This window comes from Oryctolagus cuniculus, chromosome 1, assembly GCF_964237555.1.
Source record: "Oryctolagus cuniculus chromosome 1, mOryCun1.1, whole genome shotgun sequence".
In the NCBI taxonomy this organism is placed as follows: domain Eukaryota; kingdom Metazoa; phylum Chordata; class Mammalia; order Lagomorpha; family Leporidae; genus Oryctolagus; species Oryctolagus cuniculus.
The window spans coordinates 188,886,469-188,898,945 of record NC_091432.1 but is presented as its reverse complement, the minus strand read 5'-3'; the positions used below and the strand labels follow the sequence as shown (position 1 = coordinate 188,898,945).

General features: G+C 36.9%; 1 long non-coding RNA gene across 3 annotated transcripts in view; it reads left to right on the top strand.

Annotated features, from left to right (window-relative positions):
- The first annotated feature begins 2,515 nt into the window (after nt 1-2,515).
- LOC127490927 (uncharacterized) overlaps nt 2,516-12,477 on the top strand; it is a 126,322-nt gene continuing 116,360 nt past the window's right edge. For all 3 annotated transcript variants that reach the window (XR_007919293.2, XR_007919292.2, XR_007919294.2), the window contains exon 1: nt 2,516-11,280. This is a non-coding gene — a long non-coding RNA (uncharacterized lncRNA). The remainder of the gene's footprint in view (nt 11,281-12,477) is intronic.

The following is a 12,477-nucleotide window of genomic DNA, read 5'->3' as shown; positions in this document are numbered from 1 at the left end:
GGAAAATATGAAAGTGAAATATAAGTTTATTTTGCTACAGAAAAAATGTTGGCATCAATGAATAGTTTTTTCACAACATGACTTGAATGAATTTTCTGATGTTCTAACCTATGTCTTTGAGAGGGTCTCCCCAGTTTTCAAGAGTGGAGGGCCTGCTGCCTGCCTGCAGGCCTTGACTTGCCTCCAAATCCTCTACTTTGAACATATTCCTGTGGTACTGAATAGGGTTTTCAAGAGCTGTAGATTTCAGATGGGCTGTTTTCAAGATTTGTGTATTTGGAAGCAGAATCAGACAAACCTCTCAGTTGTCACTGCAAAAATTTTGTTTTCTTTGAGAATCTGAACTAAAACAATGACTAAATATTTAAATGCCTGTCAAAAATTTTCTCCTATGACAAATATGATGTTACATAAATGTATATAAAATAAATATTATTGGTTTTCTTGGGGTAACACCAGTATGTTTTCAATATTGGACATATTGACATATTGATCCTAAAAATTTTGAAAAATGAGATAAGCTGCAAACAAGATGAAAAGGTGAAATTTCAAAGCTTACAAGTATAGCTTCAAGTCAGTAATTATCTTGGAATCCCTGGACATTTATAACTGACTGTCTTCCTTTGGGAATTCCATTTTCCCCATACACTTTACGAATATTAGCTCTCCAATACTGTACTAGGGTCAACCTGTAAAACCAGTGAAAGGGTAGGCATTTTGTATTGAGCCAACTCACTAACAGGTGAAATAATCAGATGACAAGAGTATTCAAGTAGTGAAAATGAAAGGAACTCTGAAGTGAATAATCAACAAGATAACTGCTATCATTCTTGACATTTCCAATTTTTAGACTCAAGGGGGCACCAATTAATACCAGAAAATAAAATTTAAAGACCCACTTAAAGGATATTATATGGTAATGAAAAGACTTGTTATGGAGCCCAGATTACCAGTAGCCTCATGACCCAAAACAAGATGACAGCCATTATCCTGATATTATACCTCATGCAATTAACGGAAGTACCAATTAGTCCCTAGAAATGGCAAATCAGGTGTACTTTCAGCTTTTAAATAGCTGAATGAATTGGAAAAGACAGAGAAAGAAGTGAGACATTGCAGCATAAAGCGGACTTAGACATAAAACAGATTCTTATTACAATTTTGTAAAATGAGAACCAGTTTTGAAAAGGACGATTTTAACAAGTTAACAAAAAAAGTTCCTGGTAACCTATTCTATGATCCTGCATCTCAATGGCTTCCTTTTCCATGTAAATTTTGACCTCATTTTATAAAAAGAAATTTAATTTCTGTTATGTGAGTTTGGTTTCAGCTCACTAGTTATACTATGACATTTCTGTGGTGGAGATACTGTCAGGATCTCCCGCTTCAGGAACTGGCTGGGTTACTGCGAAGGAAGAGTCGAAGAGACTGAGGAAGGTCAAGCTAAACACACTTTATTGATACTCTAGGCGACTAGGAGGAGAGATCGCTCAAGCCCACTCCTGCGGGCACTAGGCGCTAGGGACCAGGAACTTCTACCCACAGGCACTAGGCACTATGGACCAGGGAGAGAGAGGCTGAGCAACCTCTGGTTTACAGCATCTGAGGGTCCTCTTATATACAGTTTCTAGAGGCTAGCCCTGCCCACATTCTGACCTCCCAGGGTCCTGTAGTCATGGCAACGACAGTTTGTGGTTAGGCCCTCTAGTTAGGCCATCCGTTTTCAAATCTTACCAGCTAGGGTTGTTACCTTTCTACTTTTCTTTCAAGCTGCTCTACTGTGCAGTTACTTTCTTTCAAAGGGTGCTACAGTTACTTTGTTTCAAATGGCGCTACAATGACTTTCTCCATGAATGGTTCCCTAACAGATACCATATTCTGAATCTAAAACAATGACAAAACTTAGTGAGATGCTATCACACCATATTATAATGCTACTGGGTTATTAATTGGTGAGGATATATTAATCAAGATAAGTCAGCTGCTAAAAAATATCACAAATTTTAGCGGCTTATTACATAGAATTTTTTCTTCACTTCCACCATCATCTATGGTAGGGGAATTTCACGTGATATATATTTTAAACATGGAATTTCAAAGATTTGCTGGTTCATTCATAAATAATGCAGAGGAATCAAGGACAGCCCCAATTTTTGGACATGGCCAACTTGGAGGATGATGCTATTAATTACTGAAGTGATAATTTGCAGGCAGGGGGCAAGGATCCAGATTGGAGTCTCTTGTTGTCAGGATGGGAGTGTCACAGAACTAACAATTTCACCAATGAGCCACCAAGCACAGACTCATCATAGTGTACTCAATGATAGAATTCCTTTTGTTGTTTACATATTTTGTTCCTCTGTGCTGCATTCCCCCTTTTATTTTTCCAGATCTACCTTCTGCGTTATTACTTTAGTAGTAGGTTTTTTAGAATGTGCTGCTGCCTAATGTTGTACTATATTTATAACTTTATTCACAATAGTTTTATATTTTAAAGTAATATATATGTGTCTTTCAAGTCTGTATGAACATTTTTATGATTTCTTATTCTACTATTCTACTTTAGTTTTCCATATTTATCTCTTTAAACAATTTAATATTATTTTTAGGAATTCTGAGTCTGATAATTTTAATGACTGACATCTTTGTTGATCTCATTGGGATTCTTTCAATTAAGGTGTTTTGTTTCTTTATTGCATGCACAATTCCTATCCTGTGAACTGATGATTTTGACATCTTGGTTAAGGATGTGAATTTCTTCAGAGGAGACTGTGTTTTCTTCTGCCATGTGCCTCGGGTCACGATCAGCTTAGTACTTCTCTAAAATAAATTTTCTTTTTAAATTATTTCAGTTTAGGCCAGCACCATGGCTCACTTGGCTAATCCTCCGCCTGTGGTGCCGGCACCCTGGGTTCTAGTCCCGGTTGGGGTGCCAGTACTAGTCCCGGTTGCTCCTCTTCCAGTCCAGCTCTCTGCTGTGGCCCAGGAGGGCAGTGGAGGATGACCCAAGTGCTTGGGCCTTACACCCGCATTGGAGACCAGGAGGAAGCACCTGGCTCCTGCCTTCGGATCGGCGCAGCGCGTAGCGGCTATTAGGGGAGTGAACCAAGTAAAGGAAGACCTTTCATTTGTCTCTCTCTCTCTCTCACTAACTATAACTTTACCTGTCAAATAAAAAAAAAATTATTTTAGTTTAAGTAACAAACATAAATTCAGATAGTGAACACTGATAAAGACTAAATAGACTTTTTGAGACCTACTTTCGTTCTTCTTACTCTTCATCCTTCTTGTTTTTCTTTTTTTACCTCAAGATATGGAAAGAGCGGTGGAGATCCCCAGTAGGAATTCGTGTCTGCATCTCGAATTAGTTACCCCATATTGGTTACACTCTGGGTTTTCTCTTGTTTATGCTCCATGGGACTTTGAAAACCAAATTCAGAGTTACTGAGTGTTGAAAACTGACCTGAACTCAAAAGCCAGCTTTGGTAGCACTGCTCTCTATCTCTGTCTGGTCTCATTTTGAATTTGGCAATGAAGATGCAGACTCTAGCAACTAATGTCTGGATGTTTTCTTTAGCAAGCTCATCTGGAATGGATGGAGAAGGCAGTTCACCGTGTTTCCAAAAGGAAAATGGGAATGGCAAGAAATTCATGATGAATGTAATTTTTAAAAAAAAAAAAACTAGGAGGTTTAAAATATAGAAACCCACTTTATTTGGAATTTTAGAAGATTTTAAAAGTGGAAAATTTTGTATTACTTGGGGAAAGATTAACAAACTAAATCCATATAGTTTGTGCTGGAAAAAGCAGTGGTTTTGTGCAACTAAAAAGAAAATGTCAATTGAGATCCAGGGATGATTGCTAATATAAAATCAGCAGAGTTGTTATTGCTTTTCTGTTGTCATTGCTGCTGCTGCTGTTATTGTTATTTAACTACAGAAAAATGCAGGACCAGGCCCGAAACTTGAAACATTATCAATTAAATTTTCTCATTAGCTATATTTGGTTCCTTAATTGGCCTTTTTGACTGTGTAATTTCAAGTGATAATTATTTGTGGCACTAGCCCATTCCTATATCAGTGTTATCTCTTAATTAATTCAAGAAATTGACTTAACATTTTTTTCCATCTTCAGACAGAGAAGCAATTTGTGAGTTACCATTCTTAGACAGCACAGTCAGCAGCACTTTGAAAAATGACAGCAAGAAAGTCCAATCTCACTGACTTAAGCCACAATAGCATTGATGATAATCTTGGAGAGCCTTGCTAAGGAAGAATTGTACACATTTGCTGTGAAACAGAACAACATGGAATTATAGACTAGAGGATGAGAGAAACATGACAAAAATAGAGAAGATATTAATTCATTTTCAGGAGAAGCTTCTCCCATCTCAAGCAATACAGAATTGTACTTGGCTAAAGCATTGTGTTTTCGCTGAATATTTTGGTTTCAGCAGAAAGCTAGCAGTGATTGCTTTGCAACCTGGTGTTTTCCACCGAGTGGCTGTAAGCAGCATAAGGAGGAAGCAATGTTTCAGTGCCAATAATTTTCCTAACTTGAAGACGAATTTCTCCTCCTCAAAGAAAAAGGGAAACTATTAAGGAGAAAAAAATATGGTCATCCAGGAAAGAACTCAGAAGTTGCAATTCAGTCGCCATAACTTTCAGCTTTATCTCAGAAGCTACTTCCTTTACTAAAAGGACCACAAGGACCCCCTCCCCCAATCTTTCCCAATTCATGACTCAGAGTTCTGTTCTTTTTTTTTTTTTTCTTTATATAAAGGGAACAAATGTCATGTATTTCATATATACACTTTTAAGGGCATAATGCTACTTCCCACCACCCCCATCATCCTTCCCACCCTCCCACATCCTCCTTTTTTTTCTTTTAATTTTTACAATGACATATTTTCAATTTACTTTATAATCACAAGCTTAACCCTCCATTAAATAAAGAATCCATCAAACAGTAAGTAGAGCAAACTTTGCTCCTCAAATTTATAGACAAGGGTTATAAACAATAATCAAATCTCAATCTTCCTCAACAAAATGAATGCAACTGGAGACCATTCTGTTTAGTGAAATAAGCCAGTCCTCAGAAGATAAATATATGTTTTTCTCTATTTGTGTTAACTAATATACAGAACACAAAAAGATGTAATATATTGAGCAAAATTGACACTTTTCTTTTTTTAAAAAATATTTATTTTTATTTATTTGAAAGCAGAGATGCAGAGAGAGAAAGAGAGAAAGATCTCCCATCTGCTGGGTTACTCCCCAAATGGATGGAATGATTAAAGCTGGACCAGACCAAAGCCAGGAGCCAGGTGTTCCATACAGGTCTCCCATGTGGGTGGCAGAGGCCCAGCATCTTTTGCTGCTTTTCTAGGCTCACTAGCAGGGGCCAGATGGGAAATGGAGCAGCCAGGACTCGAACTGGCACCCATATGAGATGGTGACACTGCAGATGGCAGCTTAACCTTCTAGGCCACAGGCGCTGGTACCAACACTTCTCTTGTATCCACTCTTTGAGTTCCTTTATGGGCCACCCAGTACCATTAGGGACACAACTGTTTATGCAGATGCTAAATTTGCTGTAGTGAAGGATGTGCCTATGAATTTCTCAAAGAAGTATTGTGGGGAGTTGTGCTTCAGACCTACTTATTCTGGTCAAAGAAGTCCTGGTTGCTGCAGACTATCCAGAAAAAGATGTCCTCTGGGCATACGGGGAATCAAGAATACCCCCTATCCCCTCTGCTGTCTGCTCAACCTAGATCATGGAATAATAAATAAGAAAAAGTTCATACATAATACTAATGAAATCAGAAAAGACCCCCTAAAATTTACCCTGAAATGTGGCCCCTTAAAGTTCCATAGAAATGCTAAACGGGTTGCCACATGCGCTACCGGAATTTGGGGTGCCTTAAGATTTCACCATGGACTTATTACTAAATCCCCAATATTAATAAGCCCGAGAGGGTTCTTGCCTAATATTTAGAGAAGAATTCTAAATACCAGCACAGATAAACAAGGCAGCATGGTACATTTTAAGCTTTTATTTAGTAAGAAAGATGCATAAGAGAGTGAGAGCTTTATTTAGGGGAGAGAAGTGAATAGGGGTTCATACCAAGCACCAGGAACCAGCCATGTGGAAGAGCATCTAGGCCAGGAAGCCTAGAGCACATGGCCCGAAGGTAGGGGCTACAGCAAGACCTGTCCTGGCAAGAGGCCAGGGAAGAAGAACTGGGCCTGGGCACACTGTGCCCTAGGCTTTTAACCCACTCCAAAAGGGAGTGGTTAATTAACCTGATTGGCTGGTGGGCACCCAGGTGTGGCCAGGTAGGGGAATGAGGCCACACAGGGACGTGGTCTTCCAGTTCACAAATCTGACCTATTTTAACCTGTATGCCTGCCTACTTCACTAACATCATGCATAGATATATTTTAGACACATTTCATAAAATCATGAGTAGAATAAAAATTAAGACTGAATGGGAATAAAGTTTCAGTATAGTAAGGAAAAATTATGTGTACTTACTGGAAAACAAAGACTGAACTTAACCATTATTAACACAAGAAGCAATTTGATATGAAGAACAATACAACACAATCAATGGAAATATTATTAATTAAAATATAGAGCTTAGAAAGTAGATGTTGGCAAAATAAGAATAGAGTAAGTTCATTTTAGCCACTCAGTTTTAATTCCCATAAATACATTTTCACACAAAACTTGAAGGACCAATATGAAGACTATTTGCCTACATGAAAATGTTGTTTTTTGGTTCTAAGATTGAATATTGTCATTATATAAATTAGATTTCCCACATATAAATTTATAAATTGTACTCAATTTTAATCCAAGAAATTTTCTTGTTCTTGAACCTGAATACAATTCTAATGTTTAGCCTGAATTACACAGTTTATAACAGCCAAACAAATTTTGAAAAAATACTAGTAAATGTTTTAAAATTCTATATAAAATGTATCTTTTCAAAGATTTAGCTCAGTAGAACAAAATGACGCAAGAATAGATAAACTAATACAGAGAAAATAAATAAAAACCATTACATACATATGTACTTTACACACTTATAGGAATACTAATCAGACTGGTCTAATGTTTGCCTCAGCTTGACTGGAGACAGGCATTTTTCCGACTCTAGGCCCTTGACCTCCCTTTTCTTAGAGTGATTTGTAAATTCTTTCTCTGCCCTTTTGAGATGTAAATCTTTTTAAAAACCTCCTGTAGGATTTACACCCAGAACTCTCCCAAGGACCCAGCTTTGAAATATAATCCCAACAATAAAATGTCCTTAACCTCCAGTCTCTGTGGAGGGTGAGAGTTGAACTTCCCTGGGTACCTTGTTCAAATTGTAAAACTACCTGCTATTAGGTAGATAAGGGAAAGTGTGCTTTTCCTTTGTGTAAAGCCAATTAGCATGCACACACAGACACACATACACACACATGGCCTAAGGCATAGCAAAGGAGCATGAAGGGCCTAACCTGACCTTTGTTTCAGCATAGTTGAGATCAGACTGAATCCTCTCCTTTGTTTCTCTTCCTTACTATAGCAGCTGTGAATGAAATCTTTCCTGCCTTTTTAACTATATGGTCCAATTTGCTTTGATAATATCATATTACTTTCTACAAAACACCCGCACATTTTTACATAAATTATTAAACTCACTTCATTTGATCTTACCTTGATTTTTCAAATTAGAAAATAGTTATTGCTAGTTAACATTATTTCTTCTTCGTTTCTGTATCATTAATCTTCCTCTTGCATCCTGTAAAGGTTCTCTAAACCCTGCTGGGGTTGATAATTGCAAAGGCTAAGTAAAATCTTATTTGCAAAATTTTGCAAGTGAAAAACTAGTGCCAAGCTATCTTTTTTTTTTAAAGAGTTTCTCATCCTCTTCCTTGTTTTTCTTTAATAAAGTCTACACTATGTTAGGACTTTCAGAGGTTTAATTTTGCTCTCTGACTTGGATGTGATGTAAAGTGGTATGAAATTAGTTGGCCAACATCTTGAAAGATTAGTCTGACCACGTTATGCACATAATTAGAACTAATTGAATTAGTCCCACTCCTAGCAAAGAAGTAAAATCAATATTATAATTAAAACTGCATTTCTGTATAATTGGATTTTCAAATGAAACCTGGAAAAGGGGGAAGAATGGAGAGTGTTGCTTATGTGTAGAAATAATTAATATTTGTACTAAGTTTATATCTTTAAAATAATCCTGTAGGGATTTGTGACAATATCCTGAATTTCATTAGCCTGAGTTGATTGCAGGGGCTCCTCACTCTAATCCTTAAAGAAGCCATTCTTACAGACAGAGCTGCCTGGCCAACTGACTCCCTTCTTACCATCTCGAACAGTTAACCCAAATTCAGCATTATGGTTTTCAGTAACTACTTTATTGCATGTGCTTGTTGAAAAGCTTTTCTCAGATTTTTTTTTCTAGATCAAAAGTCCTGAACAGGACTGGGCAGCTTACTAGTGGATCTACTAGTTCTTTCGCTGGAACTCACTGACTTTCCCTCAAGTAGTTTTTGTTACAATTTCATATGTAGATGAAATTCCTTTTTATTTTGTGTGATGTTAGAAAACACTCACAATTTATTTAAGAGTAGTGACTTGATTGGGGCCACATTGCGCCACTTCCCATGGACCCTCTCACTGAACTTAGTGATTTACAAAGTTGGATAAATTAACACTTGTAGATGTGCTTTCCTATGTAAGGAAGACTGAGCCCTAGGCTGGGAGGTGAGAGAAAACAGAGATAAATTAGACTCAGTTTCAAAAAGTTCTCTTTACTTAGGGATAGCATGTGTTATACACACACACACACACACACAATAAAGAACAAGACAACACAGTGTAGGTCCTGTGCCAAATGAGTGGCTTAGATCTATGTGATAAAGAGGAGACAGAAGACCCCGTTCAAGTCACACACACACACACACACATACACACAGAGAATTTGATAATTTTGTTTCCTTGGTATGTAAATCACTTAATCTGTTTAGGCATTATGTTTCTCAATTCTAATATGAAAATGTTGAATTAGATTAGGAAGTTCCTTCCTATTCTGAAATTCAGTGAGATTTGAAACAGTGAGATTATACTTTGGAAAGGCAGTGCTCACAGATGGCTACATGAGGGGGTAGGAAACCTGAACTACATGCTGAAAGTGTAAGAGGGTGCTATTAGGGGCTGGCGCTGTGGCACAGTGGGTTAATGCCCTGGCCTGAAGCACTGGCATCCCATATGGGTGCTGGTTCTAGTCCCAGCTGCTCCTCTTCTGATTCAGCTCTCTGCTATGGCCTGGGAAAGCAGTAGAAGATGGCCCAAGTCCTTGGGCCCCTGCACCCGCATTGGAGACCCAGCTCCTGGCTCCTGGCTCCTGGCTTTGGATTGGCCCAGCTCCGGCCATTGCGCCCAACTGGGGAGTGAACCAGAGGATGGAAGACCTCTCTCTCTCTCTCTGCCTCTCCTCTCTCTGTATAACTCTGACTTTCAAATAAATAAATAAATAAATATTTTTTTAAAAAGAGGGTGTTATTAAAAAAGGGTTAAAAATCATGGGCAAAGATAGAGTCACGGTGTCTGTTTGGTTCACTTCTGTGTCCTCAAGGCTGGCCACAGTACCCAACACACACCAATCAGTGCATAATAGCTCCTTAGTTTCTGAATAAATGAAAGCACTGGGAGATGCTTCACTACTCTCAGATGGCAGGACATCTGGAAAACCACATTCTGTAGAAATTTAAATACTCTGAATACTAGAAATCGAATGAACAAATTTGTAAAAAGATTTCTTTCTTCAGTGCCTTCTAATGAGTAAAAGTGAGCATCTTACATCTGTATCCCAAATTGTTCCAATTGTCATGTCAAAAGCTAATTTTGAAATGACCAGGGTTATACTATTAATCAAATGGCAAAATTCTGGACCAAATTATTAAATTCCTTTGTTGATGTCAGTTGCTAACAGAGGTTACTTCTCTCAACTTGTTTTAAACTTAACTGCAACATGTACTTGAGTCCCCCCCCCCCCACCAATGTTATTCTGCAATATTCTTTACTTGAATTTTGCATTTCCACTGCAATGGTTCAACTACTCAGTCTTAAGACCAAATTCTTACTTAAATTATTATGAACATGTTCTGAAATGTACCTAATGCCCAGGAAACACTCAAAACCCCAGCCCCTTATCCTTATATTCTTGTTTATGCTTTATTTGCTCTTCTGACCATGTCTTCAGTGTGCTCTTTACCAATTGTTCCCAGGATGTGTTTTGAATACTGGAAGAAGAGATAGATTGTTTTGATTTCTCCTGAGCTTGTTGAAGTTCTATTGCCAAAAATAATAGCATGCTGAATGGAATCTTCGCATGCATAATACACTTCTTGGTAATAGATAAATTGTTTCTCTATCATTTTCTCTTTGAATTTTATGTTGGATCAGTTTTTAACTTGGAGACCATTCTCTTTTGAGTAATTCTTTTTCAATGTGTCACACCTTGAGATTTATTGCACTAATACATCATCAGAGTGGCAGCTGGCCCTGATGATGTATAGCTTAATACATCATCAAAGCAATTTCTCATTCAGGTTACATATTACATAGGAGTGTTAGTGCTTGTATTTTTAAAAATATAATTTTTATATTGCAATAAATAAAGTAAGCTTTAAGAAAATTTCCACAACTATTAGATTTGTCCCAAATCTAGATGGCAAATAAAATTAGCATTGGGTTCCAATAATAACAGCACCAATTTTTCTCTGCATAGCTACAATATCTTACTTATAAGCCTTGTTGTTTAAATAGGAAATACATATCTGGTTAAAAAAATTAAAAAGTGTAATAATACATACAGCAAAGACTACATCTTTCTGTCCAAATATGACAGCTACCCAAGAACCCTCTGCAGAGGAAAAAAATATACCAAGACTTCGATAGATATGTAAGAATGTATGTCTATCTATGCATGTATCATTGTGTTTTTCCTTTAAGTACAACCTCAGAGGGGCAAACATACCATTCTGCATCTTCCCCCACCCCAGTTAAAAGTATAAATATGATCTTGCTTCATGTGGAAACATAGGATTGTCTGGTTCTTTTTAGTGATAACATATTTTCATATTTCATATTTATTAAATGTCTGTTTTTTCTAGTATCTTGCTGCTGTGTGAAGTGCTACAATAAACATTCTGTCCAACACCTTGTATTTTACAAAATTTGTATTATACAGAGTTTCTAGTTTTCTGGGTAAGTGTTTTATACATACTACTTTTTATAATTGTTGCTGAAATTAACCTGATAATACTTTAAAGAATTTAAACTACATGAACAAGATACAAAAGTTCATAAGCAATACATAATTGTCTTCATAACAATGTCATGAAAATTGTGGTCACAAAACCAAAATTTTAGCATGAACTTGTGCAGATATTTTTCATATTTTTTAAAGATGTATTTATTTATTTGAAAGGCAGAGTTACAGAGAGGCAGAGACAGAGAGAGAGACAGAGTGAGAGAGAGGTCTTCCATCCTCTGTTCATTCCCCAAATGTCAGCAACGCCTAGAGCTGTGCCGATCCAAAGCCACGAGCCAGGAGCTTCTTCTGAGTCTCCCACACAGGTGCAGGGGTCCTTGGACTTGGGCCATCTTCTACTGTTTTCTCAGGCCGAAAGAGAGAGCTGGATTGGAAGTGGAGCAGCCTTTACTGGAACAGGCACCCATATGGGATGCCGGCCCTGCAGGTGGCAGCTCTACCCACTATGCCACAGCACCAGCCCCTTTTTCATCTCTTTAAAACATTTTTTCCTCTAGATATTTCCATCACATTTTCCCTAGTACCAGTACCCATATACTTTTAGTTACTATAACTTTCAAAATGTTTTTGGAGCTGGTAAACTATTCCTCACTTATTTCCAGATTTGTTCTAGTGAGATTTCTTGCAATACTTTTTCCATATGTGCATTAAAACTTGTTTGTTTAGCAACAATAAAAGCATATTTATTTGCTGCAGCCAGTGAAATTTAAAAACCAACTTTGGAAAAATTGGCTTATCTATGATAATAGTTTTTTTCTATCTAAAAGTATTTAATAAGTAAAATAATTATTAAATAAGTTTTTAGGGTTCTCTTTTCTAAAGGTAGATCATACATATTTTTAAAGGTTATTATCAATTAAATTTATCAGAGTTATCATTTTCAAGATTTTTTCCCTTTCAATATGTTTTAGCAGGTATTGCTATTATATAAAGAGACTACTTACTTCATTATATTAATTTTGTATTCAGTTATTTTACTGAATGATCTTATGTTCATAACCATGTTTTATAGGATTCTGTGAGTTTTCTTAAAGTCATAACATCATATGCAAATAACACTTCTCCTACTTCCATTTTTTGTTCTATTTATTTGTTGTTCCTAAATTTCTTAAACTGTGTTTGATAATTAC